Source organism: Pinus tabuliformis, chromosome Q (assembly GCF_031772625.1).
Source record: "Pinus tabuliformis cultivar Carrire ecotype Pingquan chromosome Q, CPIR1, whole genome shotgun sequence".
Lineage (NCBI taxonomy): Eukaryota > Viridiplantae > Streptophyta > Pinopsida > Pinales > Pinaceae > Pinus > Pinus tabuliformis.
The window spans coordinates 1,229,279,293-1,229,306,989 of record NC_142296.1 but is presented as its reverse complement, the minus strand read 5'-3'; positions in this window follow the sequence as shown (position 1 = coordinate 1,229,306,989).

Genomic DNA, 27,697 nt, shown 5'->3' with positions numbered 1-27,697 from the left:
TTTCTTTTAGTTCAGAAAGTCGGGCCTCTATTGGTAGTTTTCTCATAGTTTTAACATATTGTTGGTTGTTTTTATTAAATAATAAACACGCTGAAAGCATAAGCAAAGTTTTTCTTTTCCCTATTGCAAATCTACTTATGAAATTCAAATGCATTGTTTCTTTGTTGTTGAAAATGGAATATTTATACTATTCTTTAAAAAGAGGGCAAAATGTGCAATCAATTTTATTGAATGTAGCATATTTTGGTCCATTTGTAACAAAGCTAGCACCCAAATGAGATTACAATGGTGAAATAGGTCTGAAACAATTATTTTCGATTCTCAAATAGGGATATGCTTTACAAAAAAAATTAATTTTGAGATAGGCCCACAACTAAGATATCTTATGGCTTTTCAGCTTATTTTGGCATTTAACTTCAAAAATCAATATTTTCCAATATATTTTTGAGATGAAAAACTTTCCTTAAGGACATTCTTGAACAAATTGATCTCAACAAAAAATTGTTTCATTTTTGGGCTAAAATGGCTTATGCACACGCTTCTTTCAAAGAATTAGATTAAAGTTCAGCTACATTTCCCTTTAGTTAAAACATAATTTCACTACAATAGCATCTCTCACAGACTCTGAAATCTAAGTTCACCACAATATTGATATAAAGAAAATAGGAAGTACGGATTAAAATTTCACTAATACATGAAGTAACTACTTGAGTTATCCTATAGGGACCTGTTTTTCTCTGTCAAATTGTTGGATATGTGATCACCAGACAATGACTTTTCCCATTGCAGTAATATTTCTCTTCTTAAATTATCCTCGAATGGGCTTACTGGAAGCATACCTTCTAGGCTAGTGTTATCTATAAGGAACCTTAAGTCCATTGATAGAACTGCGACTCTTCACTGGAATATGATTAGGGAGCTAGAGAAGTTGGCCAATATTTTTCATGGCTATATTATTGGGCCAATTGGCTTTTTTATTTATCATGATGTGACTTTCTTACTATATTACCACCTGGAAAATAGAACCCTTGCCTAGCTATTGCACGGAGAAGGTGGTAATTCGAAGTTTGAGCCAAATTGGCCTAGGCATTTATCAATAGCATTGGGAGTGGCTGAAGCATTTAATTTTATTCATCACTACCACACACCAAATATCTATTTGGATATTTCTTCTGCCAACATATTTCCAAATGCCAATTTTAACCCACTGATAGGTGAGGTAGAGATTTCAAACTGGATTATTTGAGTCTATGGGTGAATATAATCAAGCACTTTCTCTATTGAAAATGGCTCTTGAAATCCTAGAAAATACCCCAAGACAATAGAGTGCAATGGGTGGAATTGAGGCCCAGATAGGAGTATTGCTTCAGTTTCTTAGAGAATAAGAGGAAGCATACATGTTCTTTAAGAAGGTAGTGTCTAAGCTTAGATTTGGGAATAATAGAAAGACATAGCTCTTGGGAATGCTTTTGAATCAGATGGGATTGGCTTGCATGGGTCTCAATGCTCTATGGGATGTAGCTGAGATTTCTATTCAAGTGTATATTTTGAAAAGTAGTGAGATTAAAGTGGTTACATAGAGAGGCTCTAATATCTTTGAATTAATTAACTTTGATTAAAAGGGTTTTCACATGAATATAGATATAAGGGAAAACTGAGATCAAATTCATTATAATATGATTATAAGTATTTTTGAATCATTGTAAAATCCAACTAAAAATCTCAAAGGAAATTGAGTCGCAGCTTAAACTGTTCTCCACAATCCTACAATCAGATTTTTACTAGCCACCGAAAGAATGTGAGCTTGAACAAGACACGGTTGTCCAAATTATGTATCTTATGCAGCCTCTTGTAAGGATGTGCTATCGTTATGAAACATTCATTGTATATACAAAATATTTCAAGATAAATTTGAATATACAACTTCTTGAAACTATGTTGCCATTGGTCCTTTTTGCAAGTTGTGTGATTTTGATTGGAAATTTGATGAGACAGAGGTATATATTCTTCTATACAGAGGTTTATATTTAATTACAATGTTAGTGGAATTTTTCTTGTTTTTCACTGGTCTGCTTTCTAGGAGTGATCTATCATGGAATCCATTTGGCATGAATTCAATGGACTGCGTTCATTAGGTTTTAAGTCTTATTTTATCATCATCCTTGAGTATTCTTCTACTTTTTAGCATATCTCTTTGTAAATTGGAAACTATTTGCCTTCCTTTTTTAGTGTTTCTTTGTAAAATGGAAGTCATTTAACTATCTTTTTTAGCCACTTTAAGGTAAATGTTGTTTGATGTGAGAAGGGGTTCACTTAAAGTATTATTACTGAAGAAGATTTATGCCAAAGCAGAAGGAATAATTTATGGTATTGTTGTTTCTTTATCTCGTGATTTATTATGATGCATATATCTATTTTAGTATTTTATGATTCTAAAGTGCAATTGGTTTATTGGACTTCGTTGTTAAAAAATCATCAAAGACAAGGTAGTTGGATCAAAGAAGAAACAACGTGAGGTATGTGAATATCAGAATATGACGTTTTTTACTGACATAAGAATTCATCATTTACTTGTACAATGACTAGTGATTTTAATGTATTTTGTGTGTTTTGGATGGTTCTTAATCAAATACACAATTGTTCTTCTAAATGGTTTCAAAGTCTATGGATCAGAGTGCCTTGCGTCTATTTGGACATTAATTAAGATCGTTTAGATATTACTCAATTTGTCAATATTTAACAAGATTCTTATGTAATATTCAGGCTAAGCAAGCTCGAAAGAAGTTTATTGAGGAAATGAGTCCTGAAAGTAAAGCTACTTTTGAGAACATGTGCTTCTACAAATTTTATCTGGTTCAAACTCCTGATATCATAGATATTTCCAACATCAAGGTATTGGTGTATTTATGTGTATGTTAGTTGTTGCTAGCTTTAGTTATTTCTTAAAATACTTTCCTAAATGCATGTTTAGCCTGTGTTTTCACAATAATTTTTATCTTTTGTGATAATTGAGGTTGTATCTATAGCTTCATATTGTTGAGTTAATTGTATGTATGTCCATATATGGTTGAGATTGATTTTATTTTGCAGGTTCCATTTATTAATAGGTATTATTGGAAGGCACATGTGGTTCTGTAACATATAAAAACAATTTGTTTCTTTTCTCTACACATGTAAGGGGGTTTTAAGTTTAGAATTAGTGTCCAAAATCCAAACGTGGTTTGGCTCTTGATTTAATATTAAGAAGAAATATTTTCATGTACAATAAATATAAGATTAGAGCTTTTAGAAATGACTAAGTTGTTTTCTTTCTTGTGAGAAAAGGGTAATTTTAGTTGAGGGAAGGAGGAAATTGTGCATGAAAAATGGTAAGGCAAGTCATTTTTTAACGTGCAGAGGCTATATATTGTAGAAATTGTAATCGTCAATTCTTTCAAGTTAAAATTTATCTATTTATTGAATATGTCCATGATGGTTTAGCATGTTATTAAATGTTTTTCTTGATCCATCATATTCACTTCCTCATTCAATTTTCTTGAGGAAACACTTTCATCGAATCATATTCATGACAATTGTACATAAATGGGCTATAGTAATATATTTCTGGTAGAACATTTTCAGCGATTGCAAAGAACAAGGAGCTTGGACACACTCTATAGATATAGATGTATGCTTGGCCCGATATTGTTGACATTGAGTTTAATTTTGCAGGTTCCTATTAATAAGTATTATGATGAGGTATATAAAAATTATATATTTCTTTTCTCTACACCTTTAAGGGGATTTTAAATTTAGATATAGTGTCCAAATTCGGAATTTAATTGGCTCTTGATCTGGTATTAAAAAGGAAATTTTATTTGTAGTATAAGTACTCTTAGAAATGGTAAATTTGTTTCTTACTTGTGAATGAAGGGAAAATTTTGTCCAATAGAGGAGGAAATTGTGATTGTGAAACCGTAAAAATCAATATATGTTGACTTCCATGCTCTAATTTGGACGTGTAGAGGCATATTTATTGTAGAAACTAGTAATCATGGGTTAATTAGGGTTAAAGTTAATCTATTTATCAACTATGTCCAATGATGGTTGACCATGTTATCCAAATGCTCTTGTTTTTTAGTCATTTTAAAAATTATTACTTCCTCATTGCATTTCTATAGTAAATACTTCCATACAATCCACTCATGAAAAATGTATTTGTTCGGGGACTCTCAATCTCATTGCATTTCTTTAGGAAATACTTCCATACATTCCACTCATAAAAAATGTATTTGTCTGGGGACTCACAATCTAATAAATTTCCACTTGTTAATGAGTTCAGATATCTAGGAAAACCTACAAACATGCACTTATGGGTAAAACTTTCCCAGCAGCAGGGCCAAGCACAGTTTGACTAGGGAGTACCAGGACAACTTGGTTTTTCAACTATAGATAGACATGTAAATGTAGAGATTGTTTCGTGGCAAAAATATTAGAATGAAACAATTGGTTTTCCCTCTGGCATAACAGGATGGGAAAATCAAATTGTAATGCAATGGCTCTCTTAAATGAACAGATTATTCTTTCTTGATAAAAAAAGGTAGGACATGTTAGGGTTATGCCATCATGTAAACAATGTCATAGGCTTAACATATTTCTTTGATTCATAATGTTGATTTCGCTCACACACACATATATGGTAGAGTGGCTAACATCAGAATGTATCATGCAAAGAAAAAAAAACAAACAAACAAACAAACAAAAAAACACAAAACAAAAAGACACAAAAAAAAAACAAAAACACAAAAACACAAAAAAACACAAAAAACAAAAAACAAAAAAACAAAAAATAAAACCAAAAACAAAACAAAGCAAAACAAAAAAACAAAAAATAAAACAAAAAACAAAACAAAACATTGCAAACTATGTTCAATTACTAACATACTAAAGACTCAGTTGGAATTGATTTTTTAGTATGCTGGTTGTTGCAATGGTGGATAGAAACAAGGAATCCCATGGTGCGACTTGTAGGTAGAGCTAGCTGTGTATATTGAAAATGATCAATTCAATGCAAATGACTAATGTTAAGCATTACAAATATAATAATATTTCACATTCATAATAAATGCAATATGATTTTGGCTTTGACAACATATATGTATTATTAAGTATACAAATGCAGGAATGTTAAACATTATGCAATCGAATTTGTCATGTGATACCTCCATCATACCTCCAATAATATACACTGCTTGTAGTGAGCTATTTAACTATTGTATAATTAGAGAAATTCAACATAGGTTTAAGGGATTTGGTAAAATACATATTTCTATTGCCATAAAAATGCAAAATTTCATGTCAGTACCTTTTACATAGAATGATCTCCCTTTTTTATTCCTCAATTGAAACTGCACTTGATATAGTTTTTTAACAATGTTTATCTTTTCACGTTCATGTGATTGTTATATAGAAAGGTTAGTTGGCAGGATGCAGTGTTGGTGACAATCTTGTCCTGACGATGAACCACACTGGATGGTTCAAAACGTGTCGACAAATGAATTCTGATGTGATCATGTCTGAAAAATTTCTTAGTAATCAAGACATGGATCACAAAAGCCTAAATTCAAAAATCAGACTTATGTTGGTAAGAACAGCCCCTCTATTAACAAATCTATGGATGTGAACAACACTGAAAACAGTGTGTTGATGATGCTCCACATTCTCCTTTTTTCCTTTGGATTTGAGCTTTGAATTACTCGACTTTTCTAGCAAAATAAATCCTATGATGTATCATTAGGAAAGCTTCCAAATGGTATGTAACATATGAATAAATTAGTGTTTGTAATCCATTAATTTTATTGTGCCCAATATTACTAGGGAAACTTCCAGAGATGTCAAAGAGTTTTTCGTTGTGCTAATCATGAAAAAGAAGGGATTTTTGGGCGATCATTACAAATTATTCTAATTAAACTACAACCCTCTTTTTCCCAAATTACTACCATTGTGTTGACCAAAAGCCCTATCATAGTGTTGATCAGCAAACATGCACGTGTAAGGAAGTACATTCATTACTTTACTTTTATATATTATTTTATTGATCTGGAAATGTTATATATGCATTTATTGACCCTTCATGTGGAGGTGAAAGTGTGAATGTTATGGAGCTTCCCATGAAATTATATGTGACCCATGAAAATGTCACAATACATAATTATGATCTACTTCCTTGTACACCAATAGTCATTGCAAGATTCTCTTATATGTCACCATTTTATTGTTCTTGAAAGCTTCATTAGAAACATTGATTGGGGTTTACTTAATGAAGGACAGGTAACAAAAACCTCTACATTGCATCTTTCCATTTTATTTGCATTCACATTTACCCTCACTAAAATCCCTTTTGAAGATTCATTTAAAAAATAAAAAAAAATCCTCCAATTTTTAGATCAAGGTGTAGACATCAGAATGCTAATTATGGGTTTCATTTGTGATTATTATGGTTTACATGTTCCTGATAATGTTATATATTTATATATGTCTCATAAATTTCTTTCATTTGACCTCATGGTTAAGTTTATTTTGAGTGGGAAAATGGCAACAAATGGGAAACATGGCGCATGTAGTTCATGGGTGAAAGTGGAGAATTAATTAAAAATAGATGAGGTGAAGGCAATTGTGGGAGTATGATACTTTGTAAGGTTTTACTTTTTGTTTTCTTATATTATAGATATTATAAGATGAAGTTTTGAGATTGAATTATCTACTATATTCCTTTACAATTAAATTACACTTCAACTTTATTAGTATCTCCTCCACATTCCTCTAATTTAGTCGAGATCATTTTTGGTCGATAGACCATAAATGTAAAACAATTTGAAGCTCAACTAAACCTTGCTCGATTGGTAAGAAATAGGATTATCAAATTCCCATTATTTAACATTAACATTGAAATATGACTTTTGGTCAAGAGCCCATAAATGCAAGAACCTTTGAAGACCAACTGAATCTAACTCGATCGGTAAGTAATAAGATTATAAAATGCCCATTATTTAGCACTATCATCAAATTTCGACTTTTGGTCGAGAGCCCATAAATGAAAAACTCTTTGAAGACCAACTGAATCTTACTCGATTGGTAAGAAATAATATTATCAAATGGCCATTATTTATCATTAACATTGACACATATCCATCTTAAACACTTATACTAGGCCATGTCACATCTTTTGTGTTCAACCACATTGTTATTATCAATACATTATGCAGCAATTAGCCAAGTGTTTTGATGATAGGCCCACCACACTAACTGATCTTTTTTATGGCAAGTTCACACAACCGACCTCTAATGTGCATCCACGATGCACATATTCCTTTTCCTATTCCCTGATGTGATTGGCATTTTTTTATTATTCAAAATCATCCATAGTGCATATAGTTATTTTGATCTATTATAGTTGTGTGATTAATATAATCCTTAGGCTAGGGTTGAGATTTAGACTATGTGCTTATTATTTTAAAACCAAGCGTGTGCATTGAACTTTCGACTTTCTACTTTCATTTTCCTTCCACATTCCCCCACTTTCCCTATTAATGTTCCTTTGCACCTCTTGGTGCAATTTCTAGTTTATTCATTTCTCATCATCTTGTACAATTCATGTTACTCTTTCTTTATTATACCCGTTGTAGGATACTGTGGTACTTTTTACCATTTGACCCCAAAAAAAATACATCTCTTCCATAGTTTCACATCACATACCTAATCTTATCATTTTTTTGAAATATTTACCTGAGCTATTTTTATGAAATTTTTAGATTTGTTTGCGTAGCATATGATTGGTTCATCGAATGATAGTTTGGTTACTTCCTCAGAGTGAACATGATCAATATGCAGTGGTTATGACATGGATGTCGTTAGCTTAAAGGGGAAGTTCGCATTGCCCAATTTTCTGCACTTGATTCACATGCTTCCACACAAGCCATATAGAGAAGAGATGGGAAGGTGAAGTAAGAAAGAATAATCAAGTTGCAATTATTTTTCAACCATTATGTTATTTATAGGGAAGGTGAAGTAAGAAGGAATAATCAAGTTTAAATCATTTTTCAACCATTATGTCATTTAGGGGAGCTCAAAATTGGTGGATACTCTATCGATATAAGGATCAAGGTATATTGGGTTTTTTTTGTTGTTTCCATGAGAATCCCAATGATTAATGTGGGGAAAAAGAGAAGAAGCCAATTAAAGAAAATGATTCTATAGTTGTAGGGAAAATCCCATGAGGACACCACAATATAGGTGTATCAAAGCATACACCACAAAGGATAGGTGTATTTAAGTATCTTATTGATGGATAAACACACACATCTGATTTAAAGGAGGGAAGAGAAGCTTGAGTAAGAACACTTAATCACCTTGAAACCATTAATAAACATTTTGTTAGCATGTTGAGGTAATATCTCCATGGACAACCAATTTGGCAAAAGGATCAAGGTATATTAGCGATTAGATGTTATCATAGACAAATCACAACAACTTATGTGGGATAGGATGGAAGGAGATTATCAAGGCATGAACCTTGATAGTTATAGAAACAATCCATTGAGGATGCCATAACATACACATGCTAAAATATTTTGTTAATGCACTCATACTTATTTGCCATATATGGGAGGGAGAAAGAATAATCACCTTGCAACCATTAATTTTTGGTTATGTTGATAGAGGGGCAATACATTTGTGGATGACCCCATTGGAATAAGGATCAAGGTGATAATGATGATGATGATTGTTACCATAGTCTAAGATCAATTTTTTTCTATTGAACCTTAAGAAAATGGTAAGGAAATAATTGGTTTGCTTTAGAATTTTATTTCTTTAAAAAAAAATGAGAGAAGCTTCCTAATATATGTGGCTTTGATAAGTTGAATTGTAGGAAGGTCACTATTATTAGAAATATTTTTAAATTAACATCCAATGTGGGCATATGCAAGGCCTTCTAAGGGAAATTCTTTTCTTTCTCCATCTTCTTATCATCACAAATATGACAAATTAATTTTTTTGCGTAACATTTTATAAATTTTTTCAACACTCTATTTCACTAAGAAGCTTGTGAGAGTTCATTTTTATTTTAGGAATGTTTATTTTATTTTTTATGCTAGCTATAACAAAATATAATATTGATATTCTAGATTAGCGTTAATGGCCTCTTTATCTTAATATTTTCTTATTCTCTATTTTTTTTATCACACCACAATTTCTAATTTTAATTGGGTCATGATAGTATTTTTAATAGTGTCAATATTCCATAGAGCAAACTCCACTATTCTCCAATGATTTAGCCAAGACTAGGCATATTTCTTCCAATCACTTTTAAGCTATTTGTGTCTTTGACTAGAGTTTAAAGCAATATTATGAGCCTCTTTTATTTTATATTGGTTGCCTTGTGCGTGTACACTATGTACCTAGTCACTAGTCATACTCTCAATAAAAGCAATGCCAACTTTTATTATGAGGATAGGATAGGGTTATTTCTTTTACTTTTAAGGTTCTAAATTATAAAATGCTTATGGATTTTCCCAATCTTCCTTCTTGATTATCTACAGAGGCTACGACTGCAAACTTCACATCCATATAAGAGAACAAGCTCAGTGACAAGAGTCTCAATGAGGAGTTTTTCTCCCTTGCGCCTAGAAGCCCATTTCTTTTTATTTGTTTTCAAGACCAAATTAAGCTTACACCCTCCATAAATCATTTTCTCTATGCTATAGCTATATTTAAGCTTGTGATGAAGGTTGACTATAAGATATTTATGTGAAATGACTTCTTCTAAATTATTATTGTCATATGCAAAATTACCATATGTGATCTCTAATATCATAATCATAATTTTATTAGTCTTTAACATTAAACCCATGCTATAACATAAATCAGTGAACTATGAACTTCCATGGATATTCCACTGGATGGTTCATCAAAATAAATATGTGAAAGTAAATTGAAATCTATACTATGAAGGGTTAATTCATTTTATATTACATATTTATTACTATTATTTCTATATTTATGCATGCAATAGATAATATGCATAAAATATAGAATGGGGAATACCACTCTGAGTGCCAATATATGTTTTGGGAAATCCTTTTTGAGATAAAACGTGGATGGAAGGTGAGGTTACTTTTCTCTCTTTTGTCTAGAATGGAAATGATGAAGGTACAAATGAGAAGGCACCCTTTATGGAGTTTCTTGATACTTGTGTCTCATGGGATACTACAGAACACAAACCCCCACAATTATTCTCTCTCTCTATCCACACTCAACTACTTTTCCCTACTATGGCACAAAACATAAGAAATTATAATGAACCCCTTTTCCTCCTAGTGGCCCAGTGATAAGATAGGATGATAACCAACTAAGGTTAAAGTTGACCCATTCAACCCTCAACATGAGTTACAAGTTGACCCTTCTAGAGTCTTTTACAGTCCCCATGTGGCTAGCCCCTTTTAAATTAGTAAATGGGGCTAACATGGCATCCTCTCTACTTATATTGGTCAAACATGATAGGTCAACTTTCAGGAGGCATAACTTTCACATCCAAACTTTGATTGATGTATTTCTTTGATCGTTGTAAAAGTTTTTGTTTATAGAATAACATCATGGGAAGCAATGCTTAATAGGTAATTATTTTACCCTTGAAAAACATCACTTAAGGCTTCACTAGCCTTAGAGGTTTCAAACTCCAATTCTCCAAACTAGATGTCACTACTAAAACTACTCATGTAAGTTGATTCCTTCAATTTTTCCACATTAAAAGCATCAAGATGGATGAAAGATTACATAATGATCCAATTCATGTCATACTCCTCATTTTGGGAGGATTTTGGTCCCTAAAATATTTTATTTAATGAGGTGAGGAAATTTTTCCTCTACCTTCTCCTTGGAGTACCATTTAGTTGTAGTTTCATCCCAATCTTCCAAAGGTCATGCTACCCCTCTCTTGCAGTTCTGGACCTCTTCTACAAAATTGTATCCTCTGTCAAAACGTCCTAAGAATCTAGAGTTAAGTCCTCCATGGAATGTAGGACTTGCTCTTCTTCCGATTCCAAGCATGGATGGCTCATAAAGTTTTAGATTTTCCAAATTCACCATTGAATAAATGTGCATGTATGGTGGTAGATTAACTTTGTAGGCATTCTCTCCCACCTTTTTCAGTATCTCAAAAGAACAATATTGCAGCGACTTTATTTTCTTACCAACACCTTGTAGCCTCTCTTTGTTTAATTGTAACTATATCTCCCACTTTGAATAACTTATTTTTTTTGAGTTAGTCGTGCTTAGTTGTGACTTATTTATTGTCTCTTATCCTTACAGATGGATATTTTTATCTTCTCAGCAAATTTCTCTTCTCTTAAAGCTTCCCTTGTGGGATACTCCCTCACTCCTCCTTGTTGTCCACATGCAATGTCCAAAGGTTAAGGTGTAAAATATTCAAAACAAGTTTCAAATGGGGACTTACTAGTAGATATGTGGATAACTTTCTTATTAGAGTGTTAAATGTTATATATAATTTTCATCCTAAGTCTTCAAATCCATATAATTGTAACCTCTCAAAAGTTACACCAAATTTATGTTGACTACTTTTGTTTGCCCATTTGTCTGTGGATGGAATGCTTTATACCTATTCAACTTTGTGTCAATCTTCTCTCACATTTTAGTCCAAAATGCATTGAGAAATATAGTGTCCATATTTGAAACAATGCTCACTTGTATCCCAAACTGCACCTAGATCTGTCTAAATAACAATTTTGTTGATTCTTATCCATTTATGGTCTTTTTATATGGTATGAAAATGCACATATTACTGAACCTATCAAATAGTACCACGAATACGTAGTCATGTCCCTTCCTAGTTGTTGGTAAGCCTCCACAAAATCCATGGAAATGCTTTCCCAATGATGAGTTGGTATAGGTAAGAGATAGTATAAACCTTGATTCCTATTACTAAGATTTTTGGTACAACAAAGCATACATCCTCATATGAACTTAAATACATTCTCTTGCATTCTGGGCTAGTACACATACCTATGCAAATTGGAAACTATCTTCCCTACAACCCTAGATGCGTGAGCCTCTCTGATTAGCTGTAGTCACTCACCTTTTAGAACACTTAACTTATCTAGTCTTTAGAGTACCCCATTTTGGAGATAATAGTCAACTGTAATATATCCATTGTTTGTAGATCCTCATCCTCTACATATGCCTCTTTATATGCATCATGGGTGACAAGCTCCATGTGCACAAGAGTTCCTAAAGCTATAATTTTTTATGTGGGTGGCCTTGAAAGGATGTTTACCAATTTGTTTGTGATTCTCTTCTTTTACTTTATCACTAAATGAAATTGATGTAAAAACCTTATCAACTTGTAATGTCTAGTATGTTGTAACTTCCTATGGGCATGCAAGAAATATATTAAGTGGTGATCTATGTGGATGATTTTCACATTTCCCATTAGATAATGTTTCCATATTTTTACATCTTGTTCCATGGCATAGAGCTCCATGTCATAGGTAGGGTATTTGAGGACCACCCAATGAAACACTTCAAACTTGTAGCATATAGGACTTACTTCCTAGATCAATATCAAAGCATACCCACTTGCATTTGTATCCACTTCAAATGGTTTTTACAAGTTTGGTAATGCAAGAGTTGGTGCTTGATTGATTTTTTTCTTCGACTCTATAAAGTCGTTCTAATAACCCTTCCCTCATTGGAAACTCTCATCATTTACTATTATGGCGTGGAGTGAGGAAAGTACTGCTAAAAAATGAAGCTATCAATTTCCTCAAGTATTTTGTTGCCCCAACAAAACTCCTAACCTCAAAAATATTTGTAGGTCTTTAGAACTTCATGGTGGCCTCCATCTCTTCAAGATATATCTTAGGCTCCCTTCCACTAATCACATAGCCTAAGTACACCAAATACTATTGTGAAAAATCACATTTCTTGAGATTTCCAACAACTAGTGTTTCTTCAAAGTCTCTAGCATTTGCATTAAATGTTAGATGTGCTCCTCCTAGGTAGCATTGTATACTAGTATATCATCGAGATAAACAATAACAAATTAATCTAGATAGGGTCATAGTACGTCATTCATTAATCTCATGAACATAGCTAGTGCATTGAATGAACCAAGTGGTATGACTAACCACTCATATAAAACTTGTTTGGTTTTGAAGGTGGCCTTCCAAGTATCTTCTTCTCTAACTCAAACTTGGCAACCCTAATTTAAAATCTAGTTTAGTGAAATATTTTTCTTGCTGCAACTAATCTAATAAGTGATCAATCCTAGGCAAGGCATACTTGTTCTTGAGCATAATTTTATTTAATGCTATGTAATCAATGTACACTCGCCATGTCCCATCCTAAGGAAAAATTACAATGAGTGACCCATATGGCAAGGTACTTAGTTGAATAACACCCTGCTCTACTAGTTGTTGAAATTTCTTCTAAAACAAATTGTACGTACAACCCAATGTTTGGAAAAAGGGAGTCTAGCAAAAAATGGATCTCATGCTCCACTTTTCTCTTGGGTGTTATCCTTTTAGGCTCCTATAACACTCCCATGTATGTATATAGAAACACTTCCATTTGATGTATTTTTTCCTTAATGCAGCACTCCAAGAATGCCTTTGTTTTCATTGACTAGATTGAGTTTCTCTTACAAAAATTAAAACATACTACTTGCTAAAGCTAATCAATTTATTGGCTTGCCTAGCACTTACCAACGGAATCTTATACTTGCCCTTATGTGCGTAAATGATGAAGGATTTTTTGTCCTTGATGAGGCATTACTAGTTCCATATCCACATGAAGATTTCACTCTACATATACACATAAGGACTCCCAAACAAAAATCCACATACATCAAGTGGAATTATATCCAAATCTACTTCAATAATAAAATCAATGTTGATAAAAAAATTAGTTTACATTGTTTTTTTACCTGGATTTTTGTATCCTTATTTACCCATATGAATGGATATTGGCTAGGATGATTTCAATCCTCCAATCCATGTTTGTTGACCAAATTTTCTACAATGAGATTCTCTTGTGATCCTGAGTCGAACAAAGCATTACTTTTTGTCTTCTTGACCTATATCTTTAAATGGAAGAGTTTGACCATCTCCTTCTCTTCCTATTTCTCAAGGCTACTTAGATTCACCCTCTTTGACATTAATGTCAAAAAAATATTCTCATCCACATATGAGCTTTTATCCACCTAAATGCTTGAATCTATGGTTATGGTATTTTTCTTCTTCACATCCTTCTTCCAATTCTTCGGGTTGAGATGCAATTTCTAACACTTCTCCTAGGTTTGACCATCAATGTTAGAGTGCTTGGTAGGATCTTTACACTGTGTGATGCCACTATTGTATTCTTATCCTTCCTCCATTTCCACTTCTTATTCCCTTCTTTGGAATATTCCTAGTGTTCCCTTTCCTTTGAACCACTCAACTGTGTTGGCATTATGATACAGGTGTTTTCCTTGATGGCAACTCACTCAGATGACAGATCATAGTGCAGCAGGTCAATAGCAAAGAGTTAATGATCAGACTACAAAAAATGAAGAAAAATAGGTATACGCAAGTTCACCTTGACAAAGAAGCGTATACACGCGGGTTAACAGACCAAAAGGAGCGTATAATGTATACACGAACTTTCACAAAAGGAAAAGCGTGTATATATTTGAAAACTAAGTTTTGGTCCAAGGTATCGAGGCCATGGTATTTTGATCCATGCTATTGGTATGTGGTATTTGGTCCGAGGTATTGACCCTAGGTATTTGATCCAAGGTATTGGTCCTAAGTGGTTTTGGTCCATGGTATTGAGAAAATCCGAAAACTATAAAAGGAGGAGAAGATCATTAGGCCAAGTGCAAGTATTGAATATCTGATGAACTATGAGATCCAGTATGGAGGTTATGGGTTTGTGATGCTTCGCTTGATCTGAACCAAGGATGCACCTACGTGGAGTATGATGGATGATGGATCAGGATCTTAAGGCTTGGAATGTATTATCATTATGTGGTTGGATCATGGATAGACTAGATCTAAATACTAACGCATGTTTTATTCTACAAATGTTATGATCTAGGTATGACTGAATTCTGAAATAGTTGTGAAGTTTTAAGTTAATATTTTCATATCTGTACGTGGGTTCGCTTTGATAAAAGCGCGTATACATGTTGGTTTAGCTCATCAGAGTAGCATATACATTATGAAATGTGATATCTGAATTTGCAATTGGTTCTAGTGGTTGTTGCAGAGTTCTAGGTTCTGCTCTGTGGTTTGGTTTTGATGACAAGGCTTCAGTGATTCAGTTGTTGGGTGATTCAGAGATTGATGATTGAGTATTCAATGATTGGTTAATGCAATGGTTATATTGCAGTGTTGATTGATTTTGTGCTTCAATGTTTTTTATGGGTCTAGTATAAAAATTGGATGAAACATGGCCTTTCAGATTATGGTGTTTGTTCTAGGAGTATCCAGTCTGAAATTTATGAAACGTAATCCCCGGAGTAAGAGAGAAGGTTGTAGCCTTTTGTAGGTCGACGCCTACATACTGGTAAACATATCATCCAGTACAAGAGCCAGGGGGTTGGAGCTCCCTTCCAGTAGCAGCTGGAAAACGAGGGTTGTAGCCTTTTGTAGGCTGGCACCTACATACTAGTAAATATATTGGCTAGTACAAGAGGCAGGGGGTTGTAGCTCCCTTCCAGTGGAAGCTGGAGAACATAATGAAGAGCATAATGAAGAGCATAGCTATGAAGGCAAGTAAAAAATATATAAGAAAAGAAACATATTAGAAGGGCATGAAAGGAGGCCTATCGTCCTTCATCTACTCATCCTCAATCATAATGAGTTTGAGTTGGTACTTTTGGAGGTGGACATGCTTAAAACCTCATTAGTTTCCTCCTTTTTCCTAAACCCATCACCATAAACCTTGAAATTTGAGACCATAGGCGACTTGAGAGAGTACAATGAATTTTTACTCGGTTCTTCTAAGCTCATCAACCAATTTTGAGTCAAATTGCTTATATTTCTCTATAGTAAGGGTAACAAGAATTTTAGCCAGCTAATAGAACTCCATCACCTTAAACAATTTTTTGTCCCTTGTACATGAAAGCCTTGTATCATCCACCCATCCACTCATCAATCAATTTTGATTCAAATTGCTTATATTTTTCTATAGTAAGGGCAACAAGAATTTTAGGTAGCCAATAGAACTCCATTACCCTAAACAATTGTGTGTCCCTTGTACATGGAAACCCTGTATCATCCACCAATCCTTGAGTTTGTTAAGTCATGTGTCCATTATCTTCTGGCTAAGTTTAAATGATGCATTGCTAGTCTAGAACCCTCTCAACCAGTATTCTAAGGGCATGAAAATGAACCTTGTTGAGAGAGATTTTGACCCTTACGATCCCCTATTTTACTAGAGTCACGAGTTTCATCACAAACCATGCTAGTGATAGGACATGCACTATAGAAGAACCAAATTAATTGCTCAGAATCAAACCTAGGAAGAAATGCCTTGACCTTGGAGATTGATTGCTACATAATATATTTGGGGTGGCTCTAAAGTCCCAAAAGAATGTAGCTCTTAGATGGCTCCTTCAACCATGGGAAAATGAGAGGGAGTTGAGCCCTAAAATAGGGAATCCCCTAAGACAAATAATGTGCATAAAGTAGATAGACTTCAGAACGCACAGAACAAAGGAGTCAAGGATTGAAGAGAAATTAATCCAATGAACCACATACAAATTAATACATAAAAACAAAGCATTAAAGGGATGGGAACCAACAAGCACCACTTAGACAAACTACCCATACAAATGAGAACAAGGAAATACCTAAACACAACATAACAGAGGGGCACAACCCATTTAAATATCTTTTTCCTTTCCCTTGCATGAGAGTTGCCATACTTGCAAGTCCTCATTCAATTAAAACCATAATTAGCAGGGAAAAAAGGATAATCAAGGTTCATGATGGACAAAGGGCCATAACCATATTTTTTTCTCACCATCAATTCACATAACCCATCATATTTTTTCACAACCAATTCATAATCATGGAAGAATGGTACATGAGAATGTCATATCTTTCTTCTTCAAGGTTAATTGAGATGTGTTCAAGCCACTAATAGAAATATCCATTGGATTTTAGTCATTCTAGCTCAATACAGACAAATCGTTTGGCAACTTGGAACTCCTATAGCAAATGATCAAAGTTTTAACACAGAAGAACTACCAGAACAATGAATTCCTTTAATTATTTTCCATAATCTCCTGTAAGTGATCAAAACTCCAAATGTGCATCGACTTGGTTTAGGTTTCTTCCGAGAGGTTTGTTACTTCAAATAACCCATGAATTACCTTCTTTAACCACCACCAAAAATGTATTTGACTCAGATCTGGGTGAATTCGAAATTTGTTGTGATGAGACAGAGTATCTCTAGTTGTATCACTCATCGTCTTTAATAACATTCACGCTTGGGAAAAGTCATATTTATACAATGATAAATTAATAATTCACCTTGCCCAATCTCAGATGAACTTATGGTTACAAAAAAAATGTTCTTGCAAGAAAGAAAAAAAATGTGCAAAGTATATAGAGTATGCAAGGTTTGATCAATTGAGGATGAAACTAATTCTTGTAACAAAATTGCACTATATGCAACTCTGGGAAAGAATACACAAAATTTATTATTTCACCACAATTGTTTTTTTTTTTTTGCTCTGAACCTTTTTCAGTCTCACTGTCTTCTTGAATTCCAATCCTTTTTCTCTCCCTTTTTTTAGATTACAAGAAAATCTCCAATCGTAACTAACTCAGTTTCTAACTAACTACCATAATCGTAACTACCACTTAATGAAGAGATCATATCTCTTGTTTTTTCTAATTTTATTACAAAATAAACACTATTCAAGTATTTCTCAAACATAAATGTTTAAACTCCTAGAGTCTGAGCAGGAGATTTGTCCAATGCCCCTGTATCATACTCCCAGGAAAAAAAACGTTTTCATGGACTCCCACCCATGAGGGCTTCAACTGTTCTACCACTTTTCCGTATAATTGCAATAGACACCCAAGTAGCATCTTCTATTGGGTGATCTTTCCATTTAACTAGGTATTCAAAGTATTCCTTGCCTCTAGTTCTCTTCACTAATATTTTTTCCAAAATCTCCTCCATTTGCATTGGCTTTTCCATAGGTAGTTACTTCATCCACTTGGCTTGTTGGTCCTTGTCACTATTTAGTTAAGCTATTGGTATTTCAACATAAGGGTACAAATATGCTACATTAAAGATAGGGGATATTCCCATGCTAGTTGGAAGTTCAATCTCATAAGCGTTTGCTAAGAACTTCCTCAAAAATTTGCATGGTCTAATCTTTTTCAACCTGATTTTGTTATATTCATTCTTAGGAAATATTTCTTTCCATATATGTTCCAACACTAAATTTCCTTCTTCAAAATTGACCTACCTTCTCTTCAAATATGCCTTCTTCTTATACTTCTGAGTGTTTTCCTGTAACATAAGTCCCTTAACTTGTTCATGCAAATATTGCATGGCTGTAGAAAAGGATTTCCCATCAGTGCTTCTTAGTCCCCACTTTTCCCAAATCTTTGAGTTCAAACACTCCTTGTGGGTGTACTCCATGAACAATTTTAAATGCTAAATCCAATACTTCAATTTGGAGAATCATTGTAAGCAAATTCAATTTGGAGAATCATTGTAAGCAAATTCAATTTGGAGAATCATTGTAAGAAAATTCAACCTGTGGAAGGACCTGATCCTGTCGATGTGGGTTCTCATTCGTCAAGCTTCTCAATAGGTTTCCCGAGCTCTTGTTGATACTTTGGTATGGTCATTCATTTGAGGGTGATAGGCTGAGCTAAAACTAAGCATAGTTCCTAGTTTTTTCCACGATGTCAGCCAAAAGTGTCCATAAAACTTTGTATCCCTATTAGAAATTATACCTGTCGGAAGACCATGTAGTCTTAAGATTTCCTTAAACAATAGATTTTCAATATGTGTTGCATAATTTTTTTGTTACAACGTATAAAATGCGGATCTTCGAAAGTTTGTCCACTTCTACAAATATATAGTCATTTTCTCTTTGAGTTCTAGGAAATTCTAAAATAAGATCCATGCTTACTGCATCCCATGGTCTATCTGGAATAGATAGTGATTAATACAATTCAATGTTTTGATACCTTCCTTTGGCATGCTGGAAAATTCTACATCTCTTCACAAAGTTCTCAAAATTTTCTCTCATTCATGACAAAAAATAATAAGCACTCAACTGAGCATATGTCTTGTCACTTCCAAAGTTCCTTTCCAATCATTCGCTATGATTTTCTTGCAGTAATTTGTCCCTCATTGAACCTTTTGGTATGCACAATTAGAATCCCTTAAACAGCAACCCTTCTTGCAACATATAGTCCATCCAAGGACTCCTATCCCTACTTAACAGATTTTGACATGGCTTGTAAACCTCCTGAAAATCTGCATCATCTTTGTACAACTCCTTGATATGATCCAATCCCAAGACCTTCACTTGAAACTCCTGCAAAAGTAGGCATCTTTTGCTTAAAGCATCGACAACTTTATTAGTACTTCCACTAATATGTTTCAAAACAAATGTAAAATTATGTATATACTCTACCCACTTAGCATGTTTTTGATTTAATTTGTCTTGTTTGGTAATAAATTGCAAGGCATGATTATCAAAATATAAGACAAATTCCTTAGGCATAAGATAATGCCTCCATTTCTTCAGAGCTTGGATGATTGCATAGAACTCCTTGTCATATGTGGAGTACTTCTTCTTTGCTTCATTCAACTTCTCACTGAAGTAGGCCATTGATTTCTCATCTTGGCTAAGAACAACCCCTATTGCATTGTCACTAACATCACACTTGACTTGAAACACCTTATTGAAATCTAGAAGAGCTAAGATATGATTCTTATTGATCTTCTCCTTCAACAAATTAAAACTTCTTTCAATTGTTGTTGTCCACCTGAAAGGTTGATTTTATTTCTTGATAGTTTCAACTACTGGAGCACATGTCCAACTAAATTTTCTGATAAACATCATGCAGAAGCTTGCTAACCCATAGAAACTCCTGAATTAGAAGATATTTCTTGTGGATGGTCATTTTTAGATGCCTTTCACTTTCTCTAGATCCATTTTTATACCTTCCTGAGAAATTACAAAGCCCAAATAATTTAATTATGTTTTCATAAAATAAAAATTATTCATATTTATCCAAAACTTTTCATGATGCAACTTCTTCAAAACCAAGTTTAAGTGCCTAAAATGTTCCTCTTTTTTTTACTGAACACAAGAATATCATCAAGATATACAGTGACACATTTTCCCCTGAACTCTTTAAGGAATTCATTCATGAGTCTCATGAATGTACTAGTCAATTTGAGGAATCCAATCTTCTTCAATAATCCAAGCTTCAAAAATTGCTAGAAAACAATAACTTTAAGACTTACTTCAATAGGTTCCAATACTTCTCCAATAGTATATTTAAATGCCTACAATAATGCTTCCAAGATACCCTTCAATAGTGATCCAAATTGCTTCAATATTGACTCTAATAACGATTTCAAGGCTACCTCAAATAGTTCTCCAAGTGTAGAAAAACATGCCTGCTCTATATTAGCTCAAGAAATTGCTTATATCTCCACAACAAATCTTTTCCAACATAGTCTTCAAGTCAACACAAAAATTCTTCAATGAGGCTGCTCTAATGATGGCTTCAAGGTCTTAATTACAATTCCTCTACAAGCTACTCCAACAAGACTTCAAAAGTGCCTTCAACAAGGCTCTAGTAGTGCTCCAACAATCCTCTAACAATGCCTCAAATATATCCTCAATAGTGCTTCAAATATGCTCCAAGGATTTCTTCCAAAATCTTCTTCAAATTCAACCGAAGAACTAGTCCCAAACACTATTATAGCTTCAATAAGATCCATAAAAATCTGCTCAAGTCTATGAAGGAAGCTTTGTTCCTAGAGGCAGAAAAATTGAACGCCACATAAGTTTGAATGTGTCAATTATGTCATAATTTCCAATTTTCTTCAAGACCGAAATCTATGGTTATAGATATGAAATCTTCCCTTTTCACAGGTTCAAGAGAATATAGGTCTAAAAATGATGTCTTCTCATTCTTTGCATAGGGCAAAAGAGATGCCACAAGTTTGAGGTTTGTCCTTTCCTGAGGGTCGAGCAAGAAAGCTGAAGTTTGATGACTATAGTAAGGCCGAATTCTGATCAATAGGAGGGTTGAAATGTTTTCTTAAATGTGCTTCAAGGTCTTCATTATAGGTCCTCTACAAGCTACTCCAATAATACTTCAAAAGTGACTTCAACACACTCTTGTAGTGCTCCAACAATCCTCTAACAATGCCTCAAATATATCCTCAATAATGCTTCAAAGATGCTTCAACCGTTCATTCCAAAATTGTCTTCAAATTTAGTTGAAAAACTAGTCCCAAATACTATTATAGATTCAACAAGATCCATAAAAATGTTCTCAAGCCTAGAAAGGAAGCTTCATTCCTAGAGGATGAAAACATGAACCCTCCATAGGTCCGAATGTGCCAAATCTGTCATGGTTTCCAAGCTTCTTCAAGGTTGAAGTTTGTGGCTACAAATATGAAGTGTGCCTTTTTCATAGGTTCAAGAGATTGCAGATCTGAAACTCAGGGATTCTCATGCTTTACACAGGGCCAAATATATGCCACAAGTTTGAGGTTTTTCCTTGCCTAAGGACGAGCCAAAAAATTGAATTTTGATGACTATAGTAAGGACAAATTCTGATCAATATGAGGGTTGAAACATTTTCTTCAAATTTCTAAGAGATCTACCCCAAAATAGCCCAAGAACCCACAAAAACACCAAAAAATATTATTAGAACCCAATGAGAAACCCTTGACTTGTCTCCTTGATCAACCCCTTACTCATGAGTTTTGAACTTCTTTCTCTTTATTACATCATAATTGAGTTTCTTCCATGTATGCTTGATCAAGTGGGATGGATGATGATGAGGAGCCACAGTTTCTACTTATACTTATTCGACCCTATTATGAATAGACAAGACTCTTGGAGAGGGTCAACTTGTGCTAGGCCAATATGAATGGAGAAAAAATATGGCTCTTTCACTTATAAATTCAATATCTCTTCAAAAAATTGGAGTTATATGTCAAGTAAATACTCGTTGGAAATGGCTTGAATTCCTTTACAAGCCTATTCCACAATATTCTTGAGATGGTATCTCCTTTGAAATCAATAAAAAGAATTATTCAACAAATTGAACTAGTAGACACTCCCATCCTCGCCAGAAGGTGATATTAAATGGTGAGTTGTGGGGGACGTTAGGAAAAAAGCATTGATCACTTGTGCCCTAGTAGTGTAGCTACTTTAATCACCATCTCTCCACCTCCAATATTTTTCAAATTTAATATATTAAAAAATATTGAAAAAAAATAATATAAATAAATTTGAAATATTAGAGGATGGCAAGAGCGGGAGGGGTTATTCTCTACCTTAATGAAAAAATCGAATTACAGTATGCCTAGGGCTTGGGGGATGCAACCAATAATCGGGAAAAATATCTCGCTCTATAGAAAGGCCTAGAACTAACAATCGCTAGAAAAATCTCAAAAATTATTGTGTTTGGAGACTCCTTGAATGTTATCGACTAAATCCAAAAAACCAAATTGCATAACCAAAGTGTCCCCCCGATACTGCAAATAATATCAAATCAACTTCAACAATTTGAACAAATTGAGCTATTTCACGTGCTTAGGAATTTAAACTCCAATGTTGATGCACTGACAAACAAAGGGTATATGCTAGACCAAGGAGTTTTGGAACTAATCCATAGCCATATAATCTCATGCACATTTCCATGGCAAACAACCTCAAGATATATATCACAAGGCCATTCATTGTGGTTTTGAATCACTGTCACAATAAGAATGAATACAAAAGGATTAAGGAAGAGACACAATTCGAAGGTTGATATGACTTACATATTGTATGTAATTAAAGGTGTGGCTTTGTTTATAGTTCTAGTTTTTGGTATATGTTTCAATGATCTGAGGAGCCAATGTTCATTTCAAAGGAACAACATCTTGGAAAATTCCTCCATGGAGCATATCGACACTTCATCCAAGGATTTTGAGTAGGAGCAGACATGTCATCTCCTCGACAAGCTCCTGATGGCTCAGGAGGACCTACTAGTTGCCTTGGAACATCGTCATGAAGCCAAGGAGATGGAGAAGAAGTCATTCCATTTTCCGGTTAATTCTCAAATTAAATTATTACGGAATCAACTTGATCAATTGTAAAGAGAAGTCTAGACAAAGTTAGCTGTTATACGCTACTAGATTGAGGAGCTCAAGGACAACTTCATCAGTGGAATTCAATTGATGTCAAAAGAAGTTGAGCCCAACGTAGCCTCAACAAGGAAAAGAAGAGCAATATCCCCAGGATAGGAATGTCAATTTTGAACAACCTTGATTGTTGTTGAAAGAGGCGTTTGAGGTGGAAAAATACCAAGATGATTGGGTTCTTCCTCTAAGATTCTCTAATTAATGTTATATCATTTTTCTTTGCATTTAGGAGTTTTTTATCAAGTATATAATAGGTGTCCCTTTTGAATAGTAGGCAAGTAATGCCATAGTCAAAGGTTTTATATTTTGTGGATAGTAGAACTTAGTCTCATTTTGTCGATAGTAGTTCATGCAATCTCTTTTTGGATCTAAAAGATGACTATAAGGGTACTGGCCTAGAAACTAACCTTCTATTTTAATAGAAAATATTAACCATTTCTTTGAAAATTTTTGAAATATTAATAATATATATATATATATATAGGGAGAGAGAGAGAGAGAAATATTTTTATATTTTATATGAGGAATATATATGTTTTAATAACACAAGGAACTTTAAATAATGCTTAAATTTATTTAAGGATATACTCATTATAAATTCAATGTGGGAATTGAATATGAATGGACAACATAACAAAATTTCTCCCAAAATAAATCTAATTGATATATATTGTAATGTTATTTAGAAATGCATGTAATTAAAATGCAATATTAATTAATTATTGAGTTGAAATACTGCAATCCAAAATGGGAGAGATGTGTAGTTTACTATATTTATAATAGGATATTAAACTAGATGAGATTGTTCAATTTACAATGAACTTTTATATAATCGAAATACTACAACCTAATATGGGAGAGATGTGTAGTTTACGATATTTATAATAGGATATTAAACTGCACGAGATTGTGCAGTTTACAACGAAAATTTATAGAATAAGGCTCAAAGCTATTTAAGGATATACTCATTATAAATTCAACATGTTATATGTGGGAATTGACTATGAATGAACAAAAAAATTGATTTTATTTTTCGAGGAAATATCTTGGTAAATCCACCCTAAGGGATCATTTTTTGTCGACTTATTAGTAGATCCTAACCATGACTGTGCAGGTTGTAACTTTGGCAATCAGAGCTAGGATTGGAGTTTCCAAGCTAAAGAAGCAACGAAATGTGCAAATGATTCCAGTTAGGCCTCAATCCATCATCTATTTACTTTAAGGAAAATCATTGTGTTCCTTGTCTCTCTGTTTTCTAGGTTAGCCACCAACCTAGGGGAGATACTTTTTGTCTGGAATCGTAAATATCATATAACAAGGTGTCGGAGTAGAGTTCTTTTTTCTTGTGTCAAGATCCTTAAAAAATGAAACAAGGTCCTAGAGTTGAGTTCCTTTTCTTGTGTCAAGATCCTTAAAAAATGAAACAAGGTTCCTGCAATAGAGTTCCTTTTCTTGTGTCAAGCTCCTTAAAAAATGAAACAAGGTCATGAGCAGAGTTCATTTTCTTGTGCCAAGCTCATTAAAAAATGAAACAAGGTCTTGAGCATAGTTCTTTTCCTATGTCAAGCTCGTTAAAAAATGAAACATATCCCCTTTTAATTAGAGTCTTTGATTATATCTCGTAAATTCCCAGTGAATTTTTTCACTTGATCTTGTAAATGAACCTTCATTCCATCAACCTATTAGTACCCAGTATTCTACGTAGGTGATGATATGTAGCTTGGGGGCATGTACCTCAAATTGAGTCATTATGTTGGGGACATGCAAACTTATTTCAAACATAGTTTTTCTTTATTTAAGGCTTGAGTAAAAATGAAACCAATTTCAATCATAGTTTTGTATGTTTAAAGCTTGTGTAAAAAATGAAACCATTCCCATTTTATCACTTGTGATTGCCATTTTTTATCAGCCCATTGTTTTCCAGATGAGGCTTGGTTTTTTCATTCCATCATCACCATCTACTTGGCCGATCATACAATTTCACTTGGTTTTAACCCATTCTTGAGGAACAACTGCAATGAGTGGTCTTATTAGCCAGCCTCGTAACCTTTGTGTGTTTTGAGCAATTCCATCGTGATTGGAACCAGTTTCTACCCTTTATATCACTCGTTTCTCCAGGAGGAGTCCTCTTTCAGGTCTTTTCATACTAACAAAATGATGCAGGAGCATCGACATTAGCCAGCAATGTGGAGGATTGTCCACATGTTGTGGCTAATCACAGTTAAATTCATTTACTGTTACCGAGAAGGATGACTTCTCAAATTGTTAGTTATTGTAATAAATAAGACATTGTTTTATTTAGATTAGGGATAAGATTTGTTAGCTTAGGTGTGCATGAGAGCTAAGAGATAGAAGATTGTTGTTAGATCTCTTAGAAATAGAATATTATTGTTAGAAGTTTGTTAGAGAAATTATTGAGTTAGAAAAAGGAAGAAGAAATGTGATGAGTGAGAGGGAGAGAGTGAGGCTTGGTGTGGAGCGAAAAGCTCAAAGTGTATTTTGGATTGTATCAAAACAGAGGTCATCATTACAGTGTAAATCTAGCAAGGCCGAGACCCTGTATTTTATATATGAAATAATCCAGTATTCTGTGTAGTGCTTTGTTTATTCGGCCCGTGGAGGCCTTGTGTGTTTGGTTTCCTTTTTAACTTTATGCAGTTTCGATCTGTCTGGGTTTTATTCATAAACATAAGAATGCTTGTGCTTAAGGCAAGTCTGGCATAGCTAAAGTCCGTAAACGGAAAAGTCCATTTACATAGAGAATCGGCGCCAAAACCCCTTAGCGGAGCACTGAACGGACTTGAAATAATATTAAGGTTTCCTTCGGAACTCATCGGGTCCGTGTAGTTCCATCGCATCGGAACTTCGGCGAAATCCCATCGCATCGGAGCATCGGCGGAATGATATCGCATCGGAAACCTTAGAAATGAAAGTGGACGCGATATTTTATATATCGGGTTGAATTCCCAAGTCGGGTCCGGTTCTATATCGGCGGATGCATATATGTGTATAGCACGTCGAGCGATCGCCGATCGCGACGAATTACCTTTGGGCGGAGGCGAATGCGATAGAAATATAAACTGTGGTGAATTGTAGATCGGGTCCACAACCTCATCGGGGGCCATCGGGTCCACGGTATAATGTTTATGGTGGTGACGGCCGATATCGGACTTGCCGAAAATTGCAAAGGTATATATATATAAATTGAAGTCCGGTATTTTGATTAGAGTGGGTTTTGTATTGTTCCCATATATTTATATATGTATGTGGGCGCGGTTATAAAACGGGGGTTTTATATATATATGATTCCCATGTATTTATGATGGGTCATTCCCGATTCATGTAATATGGTGCTTGCGAGCTTTAGAGCTCGGGTGGTGGCTTCCGATGGGTGATTAAGAGCGCCGACAAAAAGGTGGCTTTGATTCCTCATATGTCCATGGTCATAAAAGGCTTAAAGCCTTAAGCGCTTCCGATAAAGCCTGTAGGTTGTTACCACAGGTCAAGGGCCGATTTTTATTTGAAAAGGGGATTTTGGGTAATATCCAAGACTACCTTTTCATCAATTTTTGGTATCAGAGCTGAAGAGATAGTGTTTACAGTAAAGATGCCGCCAAGGAGAGGAATTGGTCGAGGGAGACCAGAACCAAATGTAGTTTTGATAGAAGAAGTGCGGAGTTTGCGTGCACGAATGGAGGCAATGGAGACAGCCCAAAGAAGAGCGCCTGACGAGGGAGCTGAGAGTCCTGCAGAAGAATCTGATACAGATGTGGAAGCAGAAGACGAGAATGAAAATATCAAAATCCTGAAGATGCTGGCAAAGGTTGGAGGAAAACCTAAAATGGAGATTCCTATGTATGAAGGGAGTCTGAATGCCAAGGAGCTCATGGATTGGATTAGATCCATAGATCAATACTTCGATTATGAAGAGGTTGAAGAGAACAAGAAGGTAAAATTTGCAGTAACTAGATTGAAAGGTCATGCAGCCATCTAGTGGGACAAGGTACAGACATCAAGAACGAGAAAAGGGAAATCTAAGATCAAGCAATGGGATAAAATGGTAAGTAAACTGAAAGCCAAGTTTTTGCCGAAAGATTATCATTTGAATCTTTTTAAGCAGATGCAAAATCTGAAGCAAAAAGGAATGTCTGTTAAAGAATATACTGAAGAATTTTACAGATTAAGTATCAGAACAGGGCATGTAGAGGATGATTTGGAAAAAGTAGCTAGATATGTTAATGGG